At 39.4% G+C, this 18,254-nt stretch overlaps 1 protein-coding gene across 1 annotated transcript in view; it reads left to right on the top strand.

The window, feature by feature from the left end:
• Nucleotides 1-17,877, top strand: part of LOC122798192 — a 71,624-nt gene extending 53,747 nt beyond the window's left edge. Inside the window, exon 2 of the transcript XR_006364225.1 lies at nucleotides 17,575-17,877. The gene's annotated coding sequence lies outside the window, so the exon portion shown is untranslated. The remainder of the gene's footprint in view (nucleotides 1-17,574) is intronic.
• Nucleotides 17,878-18,254: the final 377 nt, after the last annotated feature.

Genomic DNA, 18,254 nt, shown 5'->3' with positions numbered 1-18,254 from the left:
TATGCTAAATATAATGTCATTCAGTTTCAGTGCTGTGAATGTTTGAAACATTTGTTTGCCTTTGTTTGTATTCATACATATGTCATGGATTCATCACCTCTCAGAGCATCACTTGTATTCATACACATTTACATAGATTCACCTCTTCTCAGAACATCACATTCTGTTTTGTAATTCCTAGTGATTTATATGCACCAAATTCTCACATGCACACATTTAATATGGGTTACTTAGCTAGTCACTTGGTGTTCTTGAGATGAAAAATTAAAATGCTTAGTTTCCCTGTAATCATCTTTACTAGCTGGCATATGATTAATATATGCAGCTCTGCCTGCAGAACAGAGTTGCCATTCTTAGTGGAGGATTTCAATAAAACACCCTAGTGTTTTCAAATTCAGATGTTTGATTTGCAATTTATGATAATGAATGCTAGGATTAAAGCATAGTTCCCAAAGACATGCCATAGGTGAATAATTTAACCTGTAAATTGTCCCAGATATGCATGCTGTTTGAATGACTGAGTGTGTGTGTGTGTGTGTGTGTGTGTGTGTGTGTGTGTGTGTGTGTGTGTGTGTGTGTGTGTGTGTATCTTTTCATGCATTTGGTTGTTATGATGAATACGTGAGGGCCTTGTGAGGGATGCATGAAACACTTTATATTGTGGGTCTAAAAACTACTTTGTGATGTGTGGGTCTAGTGTGTGATACAAAGAGCTGCTTTTACTATATATTTAAGGAATAAAAACACTTATCATGAAGCTCTCTAGTTTTGTTGTCCAATTTATTCAGATTATTTCATGTACCACACAAGCTAGGCTTTACATGTTACGTTATCCTTTTTTAAAATGTAAATTACTGCATCATTTGATTTCAGTGGTGTGTAGTAATGATCTTGTTTGAATAAATGTGTATTGAATATAGCTTTATGTAGTTTCTGTAGGTTTTCTGAATTGTATGTCTTAATTTTTTTAACTCTGTCTGAAGAGATTTTTTTATCATGTTTTTGAGGTATTAGTTAATTACTGATATTACTGGAGTAGTGGGGGTTATGTTCGACTATTTAATTTGTATTTCAGGTAGTTTAGTATTACTTCTGGAGTAGAAAATGATCAAAGCAAGGGGGACTGCGAAGAGCAACTTAATGAATGAAGCTAATCGGAATAGGATGGAGCTGTACAAGGCAGGGTCAAATTGTAGCGTGCTGCAGTTTTAAGTAAATAATTGGTTATACAGTACTGCATGTGATAATTTAGCCATTTAGTCTTTCTCTTCAGACTACATGCCAAAGTGAATTTAAGAAAAAAATACATTTCATACATTTTAAGATGGCTGAACATTGATAACAATTTAATTTTCCTCTTAGAGTGGAGTTAATCTTTTACAAAGTGACTTGGATTATCAATACTCCATGCAATGAGAAAACAGGCAGTAGTTTCACTAATTGTTGTTACTTATTTCTCACAAAAAAATGCATGTTAGAGCAGGACTCCTTTATCATCAGATCAGCGCTAGAGCTTCTTTTGCTTGATTCCTCCACCATTTGTCCTTTGCTTCATTTGTCAGTATGACCATTAACAGCTTGACTGCTATCACTTATTCAAATACTGAAATAATTAAGTGTAATTAACAAATATATGGAAGGTAAACTAATAGTCATAAACAAGGAACCTGTTTTTTATGTCACTGAAAATGTAGTGAATGAGTCCTTCATAGTCAATCAGCTTCAACCATCCACAATAACATTACTCTGAAAACTAAGTAACACACAGCATACTGCAACACTCATTTATCAGAAATGAAAACAACAAAACTTTTTAAATGAAAATCTCACTGCATGACACGTATCCCAAGGCAAGACAATGGTAAATGGTGAATAGACCTTAGATTTTTTGTGTAACTTTGCCAATTAGTAAATTGTTTTCTTGTCTTTTTTGGGGTCCACACATCTAACCCAGTCTGTAAGAGACAACAGAATGTTGCATGGGATTGAGATATAGTTTTAGGTGTTTAGTGGAATAAACATTTTAGGGCCAGGAAGAAAGTACACACACAGCCTCAGCAAATATAGTAGAAACCTTTGGTTTTACTTATCACACTTTGTTATTCCTGTAAATGCATATAGTTTGACCATCCTTTTTAGACTTGTTTTTTTATAACATTGACTCCTCATTTCCTTAACTTTAACACAAATTCACCTTTGAGGTCAATGAGGGTGACACTATTATGTTTGACTGCAGTTTGCAGGGAGCAAGCAGGGACATGTGCATAAGTAATGTTCCAGTAGAGATTGGGTAGAAAGAAGCGGACTGGATTTATGAAGGAGATCATAACGATGAAGGATTTTTAGATTGTTTTGCAGGGATGGTTAAGTGCTTTGTCAATCAATTTATAATGCAGGTTTTGAGAGCTGAAAAACACAGATGTCTGTCTAGTGCATTGCTTGACCCACAACACAAATGTACAATTACAAAGTGTTGCAAAAATAACTCACCTCATTACTGTGCTCTGTTAAAACATGATGTCCTCTGTGCTGCTCATCATTTCCAAACATAATCCAGTGTCTTTCTTGAATAAATGATGATGATGATGATGTTATGAATAACATGTCAGTGGTGTTCAGTGCTGCATATGCAGTTACAGTTTTCATTTTGTAGCGCTGAGTATAGTGATTAGAAGTGTGATCACACATGTCCTCAAGACATTTGCAACTTAGCAGTGAAGTCCCACGTCCGCAATTCTGTGATGTCCATCCTTAATACTTTTCAGAACTATTTTTGGTTTGCATTTGCAGCTAGATATAGCTATGATACTGAATGTGATTGGTTACTTACTGTACCCGTGAGTACAGGATCATGACAGTAGATGGGACTGGGAGAGCTCACCGCTCTTACTATTGTCAGTGTTCCCCACCAATACTTATTCTCTTATATGCCGTTGTATTTCACAGCCCAACTCACCACAGTAAGGTTGTTACCTTACTTTCTACAAATACAGCAGGAGGAGGATGCGACATTACGTATAGTAACCCAACTGTTCATGGGGAAACAATGTATTTGCTGGACTGTTATAAAACACAGCCCAGCATCCAGCTACATGAATGATTTTTCCCTAGTCACACGTGCAAGTTTGGACTGTTTTTAAATGATTACAAGTAGCTTAATCTGCATAACCAACAGCAAAATCAGATTGAAAATATTTTCTGTTTAAAAATATTTCTTTTGTTGATAAATTTAAAGAGGTTAAAGCCCTGTTTGGCTGGTTGCAGTTCTAGTTGTCATTTGTTTCTCCAGTCCTGTTTAATTGTGTTAAATCTTAAGTCAGATTCATATTCTGGGAGAGTGGTTTAAGAGGGTCTTTCTTATGAAGCTTATGAGGTGAATTTGAATCATTCTTTTTTGTACTGACCATTTATTCAATGTATTTTAGTATTTTATTGAGACTTATGTTAATATTTGTTAGTTCTGTAGTTCAGCTATGTTTTAATTTGTTTGCTTTCAATTAGTTTAGTTAGAACCAGGTCTGCTTTTTTGCAATTCTGATTTTTGATTAACTGGATGACTGTATTTTCCTTTTTTATATTCTTTTAACATTGTTCTCATTCTAATAAGAAATATCTGTTCAATGGCCATCTACAAATTTCATTCATATTGGTTTGGTATACATGGGCAGTGTTATTTTGGAGGGTAGGGTTGTGTTTGCAGTGAGTGAAGTTATTTATTTATTTAATTAAATTAATTAAATTAAGTAATGTATCTTTTTTATGTTGTAGGCCGCGGTGGTGCAGTGGTTAGCATTGTCCCCTCACAGCAAGAGGTTCTCCCATTCGATTCTCGTCTGGAGCGCCTTCTGTGTGGAGTCTGCATGTCCTCCCTGCGGTCAAGTGATATTAAAGACATGCAGGTAGGTGCATGCATGCATGGGTGTGCCTCCTTTGAAGGTTGAGCATTGGGCTGGCAACTCGGCACCATAAAAATTCACTGCTAATCATGAGTGGACTGGAGTTTTGCTGTGGTGACCCCTAACCAGGAAAACCGAAAGACATTACTTTTTTTATCTTTTTGACTTTATGGTTTATTTTTTATCATCTATTATAACTTTTTTGTTCTAATAAGAATTAATTTAATTTAATGTCTAGGTGGTGATTTTAGGGGCTATTGTTGGCTGGGATTCAGAGATGGACTGCACATCAGCCCAAGGCTTATGCAGCTTGATGACACTGCAAAGTGACATGAGCAGTAATTACATATTCAAAGCAAGACAGACAGTATTTCCATGCAGGTAGTTGTGGTCCAGCATAGTAGAATGAAAGGAGCATTGTGTGTGTGCTAACTCGTCCTCAGCACAAAGTGCCACATTAAACTATATAAACATACAGTATCTGCTGCTGCAGTTCAGAGGAACAGTGGTACTGTGATGCACTAGGTTAGTACCACACACAGGGCATTTCTGTACAACAGCACAGTACATATAGACTGTAGGCATATGTTGATTAGAGTTTGTTGTGGAAACATCAGGTATTCAGCACCATCAGGATGACATCAGAGCTAGTGTGGGATTGTATGACATATCCTGTATGTGACACCCATAGTTCTCATACCATATGGGTACAGTTGTAGGACAGGCACTCAAGTTCACACATATATCTGTTCTGCAGTCACAGGGTGGAGCACTGCTACGATGACACCAGTAGAGGCTGGGGAAGACAACAGGCTGATGTTGGCATCTGGGAAGGGGCTGATGATGATGATGATGAGGAGACACAGGTAACTGAGTCACAGTCAGATGACACAGAAGTATTGTCTGTCTCCATCCTTAGTGACATCTGCCCACACTACAGAGTCCTTGTGTGGTCTTGTCCACAAGTGAACCTGTGGCTCTACAGTCTGAGTGCTCACTGACTCCACTGGGGGTAGTTTCTCCCATGACTGCAATCTCTATCGATGCTTTCCCTGCAGCTGCTGTAGCAGATGAGCACACTGCATCTGATGTGGGTCTGATCACTACTGTACAGTCTCACAGAGTTGCCTGATGTCATCACATGTCACAGTTGACTCATGGCATGTAAGTGTACATGGGATCAATCAGAAGGTCTGCTTGAATATCATCCATACACAGTCTGCTGCAACCCAGTACAAACTGGGGCTGATTTCTGTGTTGCTTGGCATTCATGAGGATGTCTCACAGCTGTGCCAGCAGCTGTGTGAGGATATGGAGTCCAAGGACTACCGATTGGTCTAATGAGTTCTGTGGTGTCATACTCCACTGTCTGTTCACCTCCATGCTAAAGATTGCCACTGCCAGCACCATTCCCCTCACTGGCAGTGTTGGGGATTAAGGTAGAGTATATACTCATGGTGTCCATGTAAGAGGGCCATTGCAGTATTGTACATTCCTCCCCTATACCTGCAAGTGTACAGCATTCTGCTAACCCCTTGTCTTGGATATTGACATTAACTAGCTTTCAGTGAAAGGATACCTTGCCAGTGAATTTTATCTGTTTCATGGTTCCACAGTTGAACACTATCCCTGCCAGAAAGAACTCCATTTCCTAGTAAAACAAGCTGGCAGAATGACCCCAGTTCATGCTCCTGTTGTGGCATTCCCCACCCCATCACAGGAAGAAATTGTCCATTGCACAAAGTATCCACTTTTGTTTCTGCCACACACACTACTGGTTTTCATTGTGCATGTGTGTGTATGTATGTGTGTGTGTGTGTGTGTGTGTGTGTGTGTGTGTGTGTGTGTGTGTGTGTTGGTATTTATATGTCATTGTCTCCCTAGCCACTTGCACACATAATGATGACTGTGACCCACTCCACACTCCCTTCTCTGTGGTACATGTGGGAATATCTTATGCACAGTGTGTTTTGACCATTCACAGATAGCAGGAAGCAGGAACAGCAACTACGCAGCCCCCCAGACAATGATGGGCACAATACACATTAGTGCACCTGAAGTAATAAGATTTAGTCCAGAAATAAGGGTCCTGATGACCACATGGTGGTAGTGCACTGAGCATTGTAGGGACAGGTTTTTGAGACATATCCAGTAAGCCCCTTTCATAAGGGTAACCATCCACACAATCATCTAGAAGCCACAAGTGACAATCTGCATGGGAATAGGGGAGGAGTTTAATCAGACAAAAATCAGACAACATGGATCTAACTTTATGGTAAGTACATAACTTTTGTATTTAATATGTCTATTTTTGTCCATTCAAACATATGGCACAAAATCCCGAGCTGTCAAACTGGGTGGTATCAAGGAAGGACATTTCTGAGTATGGTGAAACCAAAAGATGGGTGTGATCTGGACTGAGTCCAATTCATAGTGAGACACAAAGGTGTGTACCATTACCCATGTAGCCACATCACAGATGTTATCAATGGATAATCCTCTACTGACAGCTGTCGATGTAGAAACTGCTCTTGTTGAATTTTTTTTGGTTTATCTGGTAAAGGTAAATTTTTCTTATGATATACAAAAGAAGTGCAACCGATCATCCTTTCCAAAGGCTTTTGTCCTGTGAATATAGAATGCAAGTTGTCTGTGAAGATCTAACAAATGTAGGAGGTATTCTCCTTTGTTTGAGTACCATGGAAAGAAAACAGGAAGATGTATTGACTGATTTAAATTAGTTTTGGATGCCACCTTAGGGATAAAGTATGCGTTAGTTCTAAAGGAAACCCATACTTGTAAAAAAACAGATAAGGAGGCTTTGAGGAGAGGGCTTGTAGTTCTGACATCCATCTGGTTGATGTTACTGCGAATAGGAAAATTGTTTTCCATGTAAGAAATTTTAAGGCTACTGTAGTCGCGGGTTCAAAAGGAGCCTGAGTTAAAACTTGTAACATAATGGTGATGGGTATCTAATAGGAGATTTTAGCAGAAAATTTACATATCATTACATCCAAAGTGAAATTGGAAATTGCATAACTAGAGCTTTTGTCAAAGAAATCAAACAAAAACTCAATTATGGAAAAAATGGTGCTGAAAAAGGGTCCAGACCTTTGAAATAGGTCTAAATCAAAAATCTCTTCCATTTACCGTGGTAAACTTTCCTAGTTGATGTTTTTTTGTGAAGTAGACAAAATATTGACTAATGCAGGGGGAAGCCTGAAATCTCTGGCTGTAGCTAAAACTGGAGGAATCATGGTTAGTTTCATGAACTTTTGATCCGGAGGAGGCAATCCAGATGGGTGAGTTATTAGACCTGGATAATGATCCAACATCCATGGAGGATGTACAAGAAGAGGTCATACATAGGGGAACCATATCTTTCGAGGCCAAAAGGGGACAATGAGGATCACTCTGGTCTTTTACTGTCTTGCTTTCTGTATGATTTTGTTCATTAGGGGTACAGGGGAAAAGCATACAGGTGCCTTGGGGACCAATTGTAAATCAGAGCATCTCTTGGTGACTGTCACTGTAGAGCTATTAGGGCAAAATACCTGCTGTATTTGTTGTTTAGATAAGAAGCAAAGAGGCCACAGCAAGGCTGGCCCCAGTGACTGAAAATTGCTTGTATCACTTTAGGATTGAGGGATCATTCGTGAGCCCATCAGTACTGTCCTGCTCAATTTGTCCGCAAGTACACTGGTGGACTCCAGGATGAGCATTGCTATCAGAAAATGTTGTGAAGACATCACCCATTGCCAAAGCCTCATGGCTTCTCAACACAGGGGATATGGTCCTGTTTGCTGATGTGCCGTACAACAGTCATCTTGTCTGTCTGTATGGATAGCACACCCTTGGGGAGTAGGTCCTGAAGTGCCTTCAACACTAATAGGACTGCTGTCAGCTCCTGGAGATTGATGAGAAGAGAAGAAACCTACTGGAGTGCTTCACTATTTTGATGTGATAGCAGGTATCATGGAGATCTATAAAGCACATCCAATTGTTCTGTCTCAGAAGAGGCAAAATATACTGAACAGTGACCATCCAGAATTTTGTTGTATGAACTGATTTAGGTGGCTGAGATTCAAAATGAGTCTTGGGTCTCCAGTTTTCTTTGGTACTAAAAAGGAACTGGAATAGACTCTGGATTCTAACTGGTCTGGGGGACTGGTTGGATTACTCTTTTTTTCTAGCAGCTTTGAAATGTCCATGCTTGCTAATACCCAGTGATTGGGTGGAACTGAAGATGACATCTTTAAAGAGGGAGCAAAGGGAACCATCCCCTTCCTCCAAGCCAGTATCTTTGGTGAAAGACTCTGGTGAAGAGTCTAAATGCTTCTGTTTGCATGTCCATTTTGTGGGAGTACCTTCTCTTGGAGCATTAGAAGGGTCAGAATCAGATGAGGAACTAAAGAAGCAAACTTCTTGCTATTGGTACCAACTGCCCCTGTCGACAAGGATGAAGAGGAGAAGACACAGACTGCAGATGGGGTTTGGTTGAAACAAAACTGGTTAAAGTCTACTTGTCTTTGGTATTTACCAAAACCCTTTCAAAACCATTGAAGTTCAAGGCTGCTGCTGGGATGAAAGACTCCCTCCATTCCAGAGAAGTGCAATGTCCCTCATCTGGGCCAGTGATCAAGAAGCCTCAATTCTCACCACTGACAAGAATGGTGAGAATGCTCACTCAGAGAAAGATAGAGGAACACAGCATTTTCAGATGCAGATCTCTGCAACAGTCATGATTTCCCTTATGAGCAAACAGGGAGCACACTCCAGACCTGGGGCTGGACTTCCTCTCCAGGCCCCAAATAAGACTCTGCCTTTCTCTTTTGCAGAAATCAGTGGTCTGTGTCCCTGCTCCAAGTAGCTGACACACACACACTCTTTGAGATTTGATTTTCAAACACACACACACACACACACACACACACACACACACACACACACACACACACACACACCTGGGAAAGGCTGTCATAGCTTTATTTGCTATGCCACCTGCACCCAGACTATAAGGTAGATTCACTGCTACCAGCCAGCTGCTTTAAGGCTCTTACCAGGGTACCCAGTTACTCTTAGTAAAATTAATACTTATACAAGCATGAAGCCATGGTGCCACCAAATAAATGCCATTACTCTCAAGGGTTAAAATATTTTCTAAAAGACCAGCCACAATGAAAGCTACAGATATATTTAATAATAAATAATAAAATAGCAAACATGAAAATATTGAATATCTATTTACAATAAACACCAGTGTTTCAATTCACAAGAAATATAAAAAAATAACACAGGTGGAAACACTCCTACAGATACAGAAAAGCAATGCTTTTAGCTAATTTCACCAGTTTACTATCTGAATGAAGAATTACTGTTCCCTAGTTAAGTTACTAAGAGAAGGCAAGATGAAGTGGGTGAATGGTCTTGTTGTCAGGACCAAGACAGAGTACTGAGTGTCACTAACACATCTCTCACTAGTATCTAAAAACAATTTCATTGCTGCCTACAAAATGATATCGCATTTGGTCACCTGATTCTGCGGTCCCCACACTACCCCACTTTCTAGAAGCTGAGCCAGGATCTAGCACAGATTTGTCACAATTCACACACAGAGCTTTGCTAAAGCTTATTTCAACATCTGGAGACTGTACAACAATTTCAATCCTTCCTGCAGAGGCTAACCAGACAGTCTCTGGCACCCAGTGGTAGCAATTAGTTCCCCACTAATGGCAATAAGAGCAGGATCCCAGCCCAGACATTGCTTCTCTGCTGCATTCAGACCTGTGAGCTAAAATCTTTATGGCCTAAACCAAGTCATTTAATTTCATGCTATTTTTCTTAAGATATGCTGGTCTGAGATTAACCCCTTCCCTTTCAGCATCCTCTATTAACATATATACATTTCATTAGTTACAATACAGTCATCTCAGTCCAAACACATCAGAGTCAAGAGATAGAGAGAGAGTAAGAGATGCAGTTGGCATAGAAGATGTAAGCAGCTCCAGCAATAACAAAGGTGCTCCAGTTCCAGTTCGTTCCAATAATCCCGAACCTGAAGGATAAGTCAGTATGGATTCTTGCAAGGGAAGAGTAAGTTGGAAGTACTTGGTACCTTCCAGGAGATGGTACCAGGTAATCCTAAGCTGCATATGCATTCTTAAAAGGAACTAGTGTAACGCTAACCCCATGCTATTAAGTAAGAACCTGGCAAAATTTCAAGCCCCCATAAACATTGAGAACACCGCTGCCTTTGCAAAACTCTTCACAGAAACACTGTACAAGCATGCTAATAGCTGCATAGAGGCAGCTGTACCCACCAGGAAGAAGTACAGAACTAACTCAAAAAACAAGACACCCTGGTGGAATCACAAAATCAATAGGCTGTATAACAGGAGGAAGAAAATCATGGCAAAAATTAAGAGGTGCAGCACCCAGCAGGATAAAAGCACTCTCATCAAACTAAACAAACAACTCAGAAAGCAAATAAATTCTGCCGAAGCCAAATTTGAGGTAAGTTTGGCCTCCCAGGCCAAGGATAACCACAAAGCATTCTTTAGCTATGTCTAAAATCTCAAAGGCAGTACATAATTGTGTGCAGAGCTCATTGTAAATGGAGCCACCTATACTGAGCTAGAAAACATAGCAAACCTCCTGGCTGATAAATACAGCTCCAACTTTACCCCTCTCTCCCCGTCAACCGTCCCTCAGGAAATATCATCAAATATAACTCCCCTACTATCACTGGGGAACAGGTCCTTAATGGTCTCTCTAAGACCAAGAAAACTGCAGCAATGGACCTAGACAATATCCCAGGATGCCTTCTAAATAGGATGAAACATGACCTATCAGGGCCTCTGGAATTACTATTTAACTTTAGCCTCCAAACAGGTTTCATACCTCATGAATAGAGAAAGGTAACAGTCATCCCTCTGCACAAAGGTGGGCCATCTATAGACCTTGGAAACTACAGACCCATAAGTCTCACTAGTCTTATATGTAAAGCCATGGAAAGAATTATCATGAAGATGATCAATAGAGATATAGTGAACCTCCAGACACTGGACCTAACCCAGTTTGGTTTCAAGGGCAGATCATGCCTACTCAACCTGGTGGACTTTGAAAAGGTCACCAAAGCAATGGATGAGGGCAAAATTGTTTGCACTGCCTACCTTGACCTGGCCAAGGCATTTGACACAATACCCCACTCCAGCATTGTTGACAAACTCAGGAGGTTAGGTACAAACCTGTATGTCACCTGGTGGATAGCCAACTGGCTCACAGACAGGACCCAGGAAGATAGAATTGGGGAGTCCACCTCTACAAAGAGGCCAGTCACAAGTAGAGTCCCTCAGGGATGAGTCCTTGGACCACTCCTTTTTGGCATTTACTTCTCAGAAGTCAAGGCCCATGTCAGTGTTCTCTGAATGACTAAATTTGCAGATGATTGCAAATTAGGAGCTGTCATTGAATCTCACACTAACACAAATGTTCTCCAGGAGGGGCTGACACAGACAAACAATTGGTGTCAGAGACATGGACTATAACTTAATGCCAAGAAATGCATAATAGTTTCCTTTGGGAAGTCATTTGTCCCTGGTAAATATCATATTGACAACACACCCCCTTAGAGTTGACCCAATAGTCAGGGACTTGGGGACCCACATAGATAGTAATCTAGTCTTTGACCATCATGTGTCTACAGTGGTGAGGAAATTATTCTATATTGCACAACTTATAAACAAAGATATGGCATATAAGTCCAAGAAAGTCATTGTTTCACTGTACTTGGCATTCATCAGACCTATCATTGAATAGAATGCCCCCTTTGGTATGTACCTAACCAGGCATATCCAACAACTGGAACAACCACAGAGATTCCTCACTAAAAGAATACAGGGTGTAAGTAAAATGTCCTATGCAGACCACCTCAAGGCTGTATCCTTGTATTCTGTCTCCTATAGGCTTTTGAGAGGAGATCTATGCCTGGCATATAGGGCATTGTCAGACCCCACTCTGGTGGAACTTCTGCATATCCACAAAACAAACAGAACCAGAATTACCCATTCTAAAGACTTAAAGTTTGCCTGTGTTATAAATAGGCCCTGATGGAGAGATAGGTATGTATCCCAGTGACTATCATATCTATGGAACAGGCTCTCCATCCATGTAAAGCAGAGTTCCTCCCTAACCCAATTCAAGTGCAACTTGGACAATTGAATGAGAAACCAGAAATTCATCCCTGGTTTGGCACCTATGTCGCTAATGGACACAGGTAACCTGTAGATGGCTTATCTCCCAACCCCCTGCTTACACTTTTCAAGGGTATCAGAACTTGTCAGAGATATGGAATGCATGGCTAGGCTTAAAAAGCCCCTTGTGGTCATTAGCCTAGTAAACACCTATGAACCTATAAAAATGTCCTCATCATCCTATTTATGCCAAGCTCAGTGAGACTTCTTGATGACCGAGTGGCTGATGCTACCAAAGATGGTTGTGAATACTGTAGATCAGTACGTGTGATATACCTTTAAGAAGCATTCCAGTCAGTGGGCACATGCATATAAGTACTGAGCACGTGGAAGCAAGAGTGCCATTTTGAGTGAGCAGTCAGAGTGAGAGCATTCAAGTAGGTAGTCAGTCAGTTAGACACTTCACATTCAATATTCCTGCTATCCATCCTGATGTGTTTGTATACAATAAACTGCTTAAATGAACACCCAAGCCTCAATGTCTTCTTAATGCACATAAGAAGAGTGACATGGTGTCAGAATGGGATCCAGAGTTACAGCCAAGAGGCAACAGGTTAGAAATGGAGGAAGATACAGTAGTGGATCATCCCAACTGCTCAAACGACTTGCAAAACTGGTCAGAAACAAATTCCAGGTACTAAAACTTGCTTAAATGATTTCTTTCATTACAAATATAAAAAAAGCACTCCGAATGCTCAAAATGAATTTCTTATTAAACAAAATGTCTGAAACTGTGATATATTGATAAAAATTTTCCAAATAATTATGAAAGTGTTTGAAACAATATCCAAATCACATAAAATGTACAAAAAAGGGAAAAACAACCATATTTTTTCCCTATGTGCTACTTTTTTTGCATTACCTAAAGCAATTCAAAATATTAACAGTGTGCTAAGTGTTTGCATGTGTGTGCAGTATTACAGTTCAGTTATTTCACAAAGTACATTCATTTTAAAGAATATTTCACAAAGTACAGTTATTTCAAAGCCCATTTCACAGAGTACAGTATTTTGAAGAGTTTATTTTGCATTTGAATATTATTACAAGAACCTGGTGTGTGTGCATGTTTGTACATAATTACAAGGGACATTTTGCATTGTGTTTTACTATAATCTGTGGGCATGTCAGAAGGATTTCGCAGACCCATACCACCTGTGTTTGATAACAATAGTGCAGACAATTGGAAAGTGTTTGAGCAGGAGTATGATATTTTCATATAGACTGCTTTTCTGACAAAGATGCATGTACAAAGGCATTTATTCTGCTTAACTTAGCTGGTTCAGATGCCATAAAAAGAGAGCATCCATTTGCATATGCATCTGCTATGTTTGCAGAGGAGCTGGAAGACCGCCATATAGTGGTATTGGCTGAAACAAGGGAAGACCCTGAATACTTAAAACTTACATTTAGAGAAATGTGTAACCCCCAAACGAATATTAGAATGGAAAGAAACTCATTTTACACAAGAGATCAAAAACCTGGTGAAACTTTTGCATCATTTATAACCAACTTGAGAAATAAAGCTAAAACATGCAGATTGGGTGATTTGAGAGATGAGTTGATAAAAGACAGGCCTGTGTATGGTATTAATAATGACACCGTGAGAAAGATTTTGCTTCGAGACACTGATTTAACTTTAAATATTGAGGCCATTGAGGTTTGTCGCATATACTGTGTGAGCTAACAAAAGTATGCTTACAGATAGGAACAGCAGTGGGAAGGCACCTGAGCAGCCAAGTGCTCCGGATTGTGCGGAAAGCTCCGCATTTGTGATCGATGAAGCCCGCTGTTCTGCAATGAGCAGCCGTTGCTCCGTTTTGTGACTTTTGACTGGCTTGTGCAGTTATAGCCAATCGGCATCGCAATATACAAGACAGTGTCTTGCACAGAATGTTCTGTTAGGATGAAAGGTGAGTGCCTTGAAGCAAACACTGACAAGAATGGCTCCTATTACTAAGGTGGTAGCTGAAAGAGTCCAGAACTTCAGCAAAGAGAGGTATCACATAATAGTAAGCTCTATATGAATGCCTGTTTTTATTAAAGGTCACATTTTACGTTCAATGGTATTGGGAGTGATTTGCTACCATGGAAAAGAAAGTGATTTGCACTTTACCATTATTGCAGAAATTGACCACATCTCTGGCCTACTGTTACAGTGCAGGCTTTCTATCTACATTTTACTTGTATTTACGAAACAGTACACTGCATTTAATGAGAATATATATATTATTCATTCCGTATATCAGTGTCATTAATGTATCTTGATTTTGTCTAGATCCTTATTGCAGATACTGTGTCAAAGATCAAAGTACAACTAATAAGGTCTATTGTTACTTTAAAATGACCTTTTAACACTACTTTTCGGCAGACAAGTCCTTATCCATAAATGTGGCAGTACTCCTGCATACATTAATTTCCAACTTTGTTTGAATTGTGTTTGTATTGTGGAATTTGCCTTACAAAGTAGTTTATAGCTATAGGTTCAGTTACCAAACTTTCACTGTAAACTAGCCAGCTGAATATCCCAGTCAACAAAATAAGTGCTGCCAAAGATTTACAAAACTCTCTACTAAGAAAACAACTACATAGCAATAGGATAGAGAATACAGGTTTAATTCACCAACAGCTGCAAGCAGAAACATTAATGCAGCATTTTACAGTCCACACAGCAGGATAATGTAAAACATATTGGTACTAAAGCCATATGTCAGTTTGTGATGTGTGTTGAGCACTTCAGGGCAGAATTACAAGTGTTGCACAATCCAGAGCATTTGGCTGCTCAGAAAGCAATGTAAGTCTAGGCTGAAAGGGATGTTTTCGTTGAGATGCATTGTTAGTTGTAGTATTTATAACATTAGTTCATTATTGTATTTAATTATTTAAACATCAGCTAGTGCAGTGAAAGCATGATGAAGGGGAAGGGCGTTTTGTAGGTTACAGCCAAAGTATCTATAAGGATTATCTGTCATTCATTGCATTTTCTTTTTTAAAATTAGTACGAGCCAGTGCTGTATTCAGTTGTAGTGATATACTTAAAATAGTTGGACATCTATGAGTTAAAAGGTGTATGCTTGGCTATGTCTGCATGATCAATGGTAGGTGTCACACACATGCAAACCATTTTTATTTTAATAATTGTAACAGTGGGACCCCCCAACATGAGGAGAACTATTAAGCATAGCACCCAATGAAATAGTTCTTTTATTGATGAACTTGGGTTAAGTACCAATTACTTCTGCTGTATCATCATACCCTGTTAACATATTATAGTTTATTTTTTAATTAATCCAAACTTTTGGGTTTCCAATACCACAATAGGAATGGACCTCATTCCCAAATAATGGTGCGATTAGATTTCACGAAAGTAGTGTCATTTATTTAACATAACCGAGAGTGCTTTTCTCAGCACACACAAAGTGCCCAGAATTATGGGGGGGAATATATATATATATATATATATATATATATATGTATAAAACTACTACTGCAACTGTCTGGGTATTTTTCTTCCAGGTTTGCTTTTATTTCTGCAGCTGGCAGAAAGTGCACTTCAACCAGGTCCCATGGAAATGGTGCGTTTCGCGCAGTGTGAATATAGGGTGTTCCACATTTTGACTGTTTGTCACACATTACTAGGGTCTGTGTTCCACATTGGCCTTTTAGGAGGTTGAGACCTATGGAAGGCACAGTGACAAATCTAATATTGATAGCATGTAGGACATGGTTAAAAGAAACAAGCCCAAGCACATGGCAGCTATTGCAGGTCCTGTAACAGTCCCTGGGAAAATGCGAATCTTTCCAGTAACTTCTAGAGCATGCTCTATGAAGCGTACATGGTCAGTGAAGCAGAAGGGTGAGTCAGCAAAGTCAAAACATGTGCCAACACCCAGTTTCATAGTCAACTGTCCTAATTGTGGTGAAAATCATCAGTCCAGAAGAGAAAAGTGCTTAGCTTTTGGTCAGCAGTGTGATTCTTGTAGTAAGTGGAATCATTTCAAAAGATTTCGTAAATCAAACAAGGCATATTATTTTATTAAAAGAGGGCATTATAAGAAGCAAGTTGATCAATTAGAGAGCTGCAACCCTACTTTTTATGCTGATGGTGTGTCAGTCTGTGCATGGTGAAACAATCAATGCAGTAGATTTGTGGGCAAAGAATGAAAAGTTTTGTATTGTTCAGATTAATGGGAGTTCCATAGAGCACAAAATAGATACTGGTTTAAAGTGCAATGTTATGTCAGCATAAACATTTGCTACAGAAAAAACTGCAGAACATCTTGATTTGACAAAGTGTGCAAAGCTTGTTGCTTATGGTGGTGACGAGATTCGGATCAAAGGCTCAGTAGTGCTTTCGTGTTACTCTGCTGGGAACATATATGACTTGCAATTTTACATAGTCAAGAGACACGAGCAGTCATTATTAGGCCTTGGAGATAGTTTGAAAATGGGACTGCTTTCAAAAAGAGATTCATCATGTAAGCCTACATGACAACAGTTCAAATTTTGCCCAAACTATTTTTTCTGAGTATGCTGATATTTTTGAGACAAACTAGGCATGCTGTCAGCTGTGTACTCTATGAAGTTAGACCCAGAGGTCAGCCCAGTTGTTAGACCAGCAAGGAAAGTTCCAGTAACTATGCAGAACAAATTCAAAGCTGAGCTAGACAAAATGGTGCAGCTAGGAGTAATTTGTCTAGTAGAAGAACCAACTGAATGGGTATCTTCCATGGTAGTAGCTCATAAGAAAAGCGCAGATAATATCAGAATATGTATTGATCCAAGAGATTTGAACAGAGCATTAAAAAGACCTCATCATTCAATGCACAGAGTTGAAGAGGTTGCAGCCCTAATGCCTAATGCCACTGTTTTTTCTGTCTTAAATGCAAAGAGTTCATTTTGACAAATTTCAGCTGACAGAAAATCTTCATTGCTAACCATGTTTGGTACCCCATTTGGGAGGTACAGTTTTCTGAGAATGTCATTTGGAATAAATTCTGCCAGTGAAGTTTTTCAGCATATGATGGAGTAATTTTTTTTTGGCTATCCATGTGCTGTTATAGGTTCATAGGTTCATACTAGGCTATCTGCCCGAGGGCATTTACAAGCCTAGCCCATAGTTTTGTGGCTTACGCCACCCCTTTAGTATGGGGAACTATACCCATTATTTTGCTGTGCCTCTGTCGAGCAGTGACACTGAGGTAATCCCTGGGGTATATCTGCGATCTCCCATCCATTGGTCAAGATTTCTCTTGAACAAGGCCAGCGAGGTGATATAGTAGTAGGAGGTAATGGTGAAGTCTAACATGATAGAAAGCTCAGAAAAGTTCTGGAAAGAGCATGTGAAGTGAATCATAAGCAGAATCCTCTGAAGTTCAAATTCATGCTACGAGAAATTACTTATGTTGGTCATCTGTTTACCATTTCAGGTTTACGATCAGATCCTTCCAAGTAAACAGCAATTTTTGCGATGCCAGCTCCAGACAATGTTCAAGCCCTACAATGTTTTCTTGGCATGGTCAACTATTTAAGCAAGTTCATTCCAGATTTAAGCCAACTTTCAGCACCATTATGAGAGCTGACATGCAGAGATGTAATTTGGTCATGGTCAGAGCAGCATCAAAAAGTATTTGATGTTCTGAAACGGAAAATTGCCGACCCACCAACTCTATGTTACTATGATGTTCACAAACCAGTTACTCTTTCCTGTGCTGCTTCTAAGTTTGATCTAGGTGCAGTCATTCTTCAAGAGGGTAGACCAGTAGCCTATGCATCGAGAACTCTTACGCAAACCGAGATGCAATATGCCCAGATTGAGAAAGAACTTTTGGCAATTATGTTTGCATGTTTGAAGTTTCATAATTATATTTATGGTCGACCTATCCAGATTGAAACTGACCACCAACCTTTAGTTACTATTTTGAGAAAGCCAATGCATACAGCTCCTGCCAGACTGCAACACATGGTGCTCAATTGGCAGAAGTACAATTTCAGTCTTGTTTACACAAAAGGCAAACTCCTTTATCTTGCTGATCCTTTATCCAGATTGCCCAGAAAAAAAAAACACAAAACAGCATAACAGTGAGAAACTTGATTTTGAGGTCATAGA

This window comes from Protopterus annectens, chromosome 3.part1 (genome assembly GCF_019279795.1).
Source record: "Protopterus annectens isolate FY-2018-M chromosome 3.part1, PAN1.0, whole genome shotgun sequence".
NCBI lineage: Eukaryota > Metazoa > Chordata > Ceratodontiformes > Protopteridae > Protopterus > Protopterus annectens.
The sequence above is the reverse complement of the archived record's forward strand: the minus strand, read 5'-3'. Positions and strand labels throughout refer to the sequence as shown.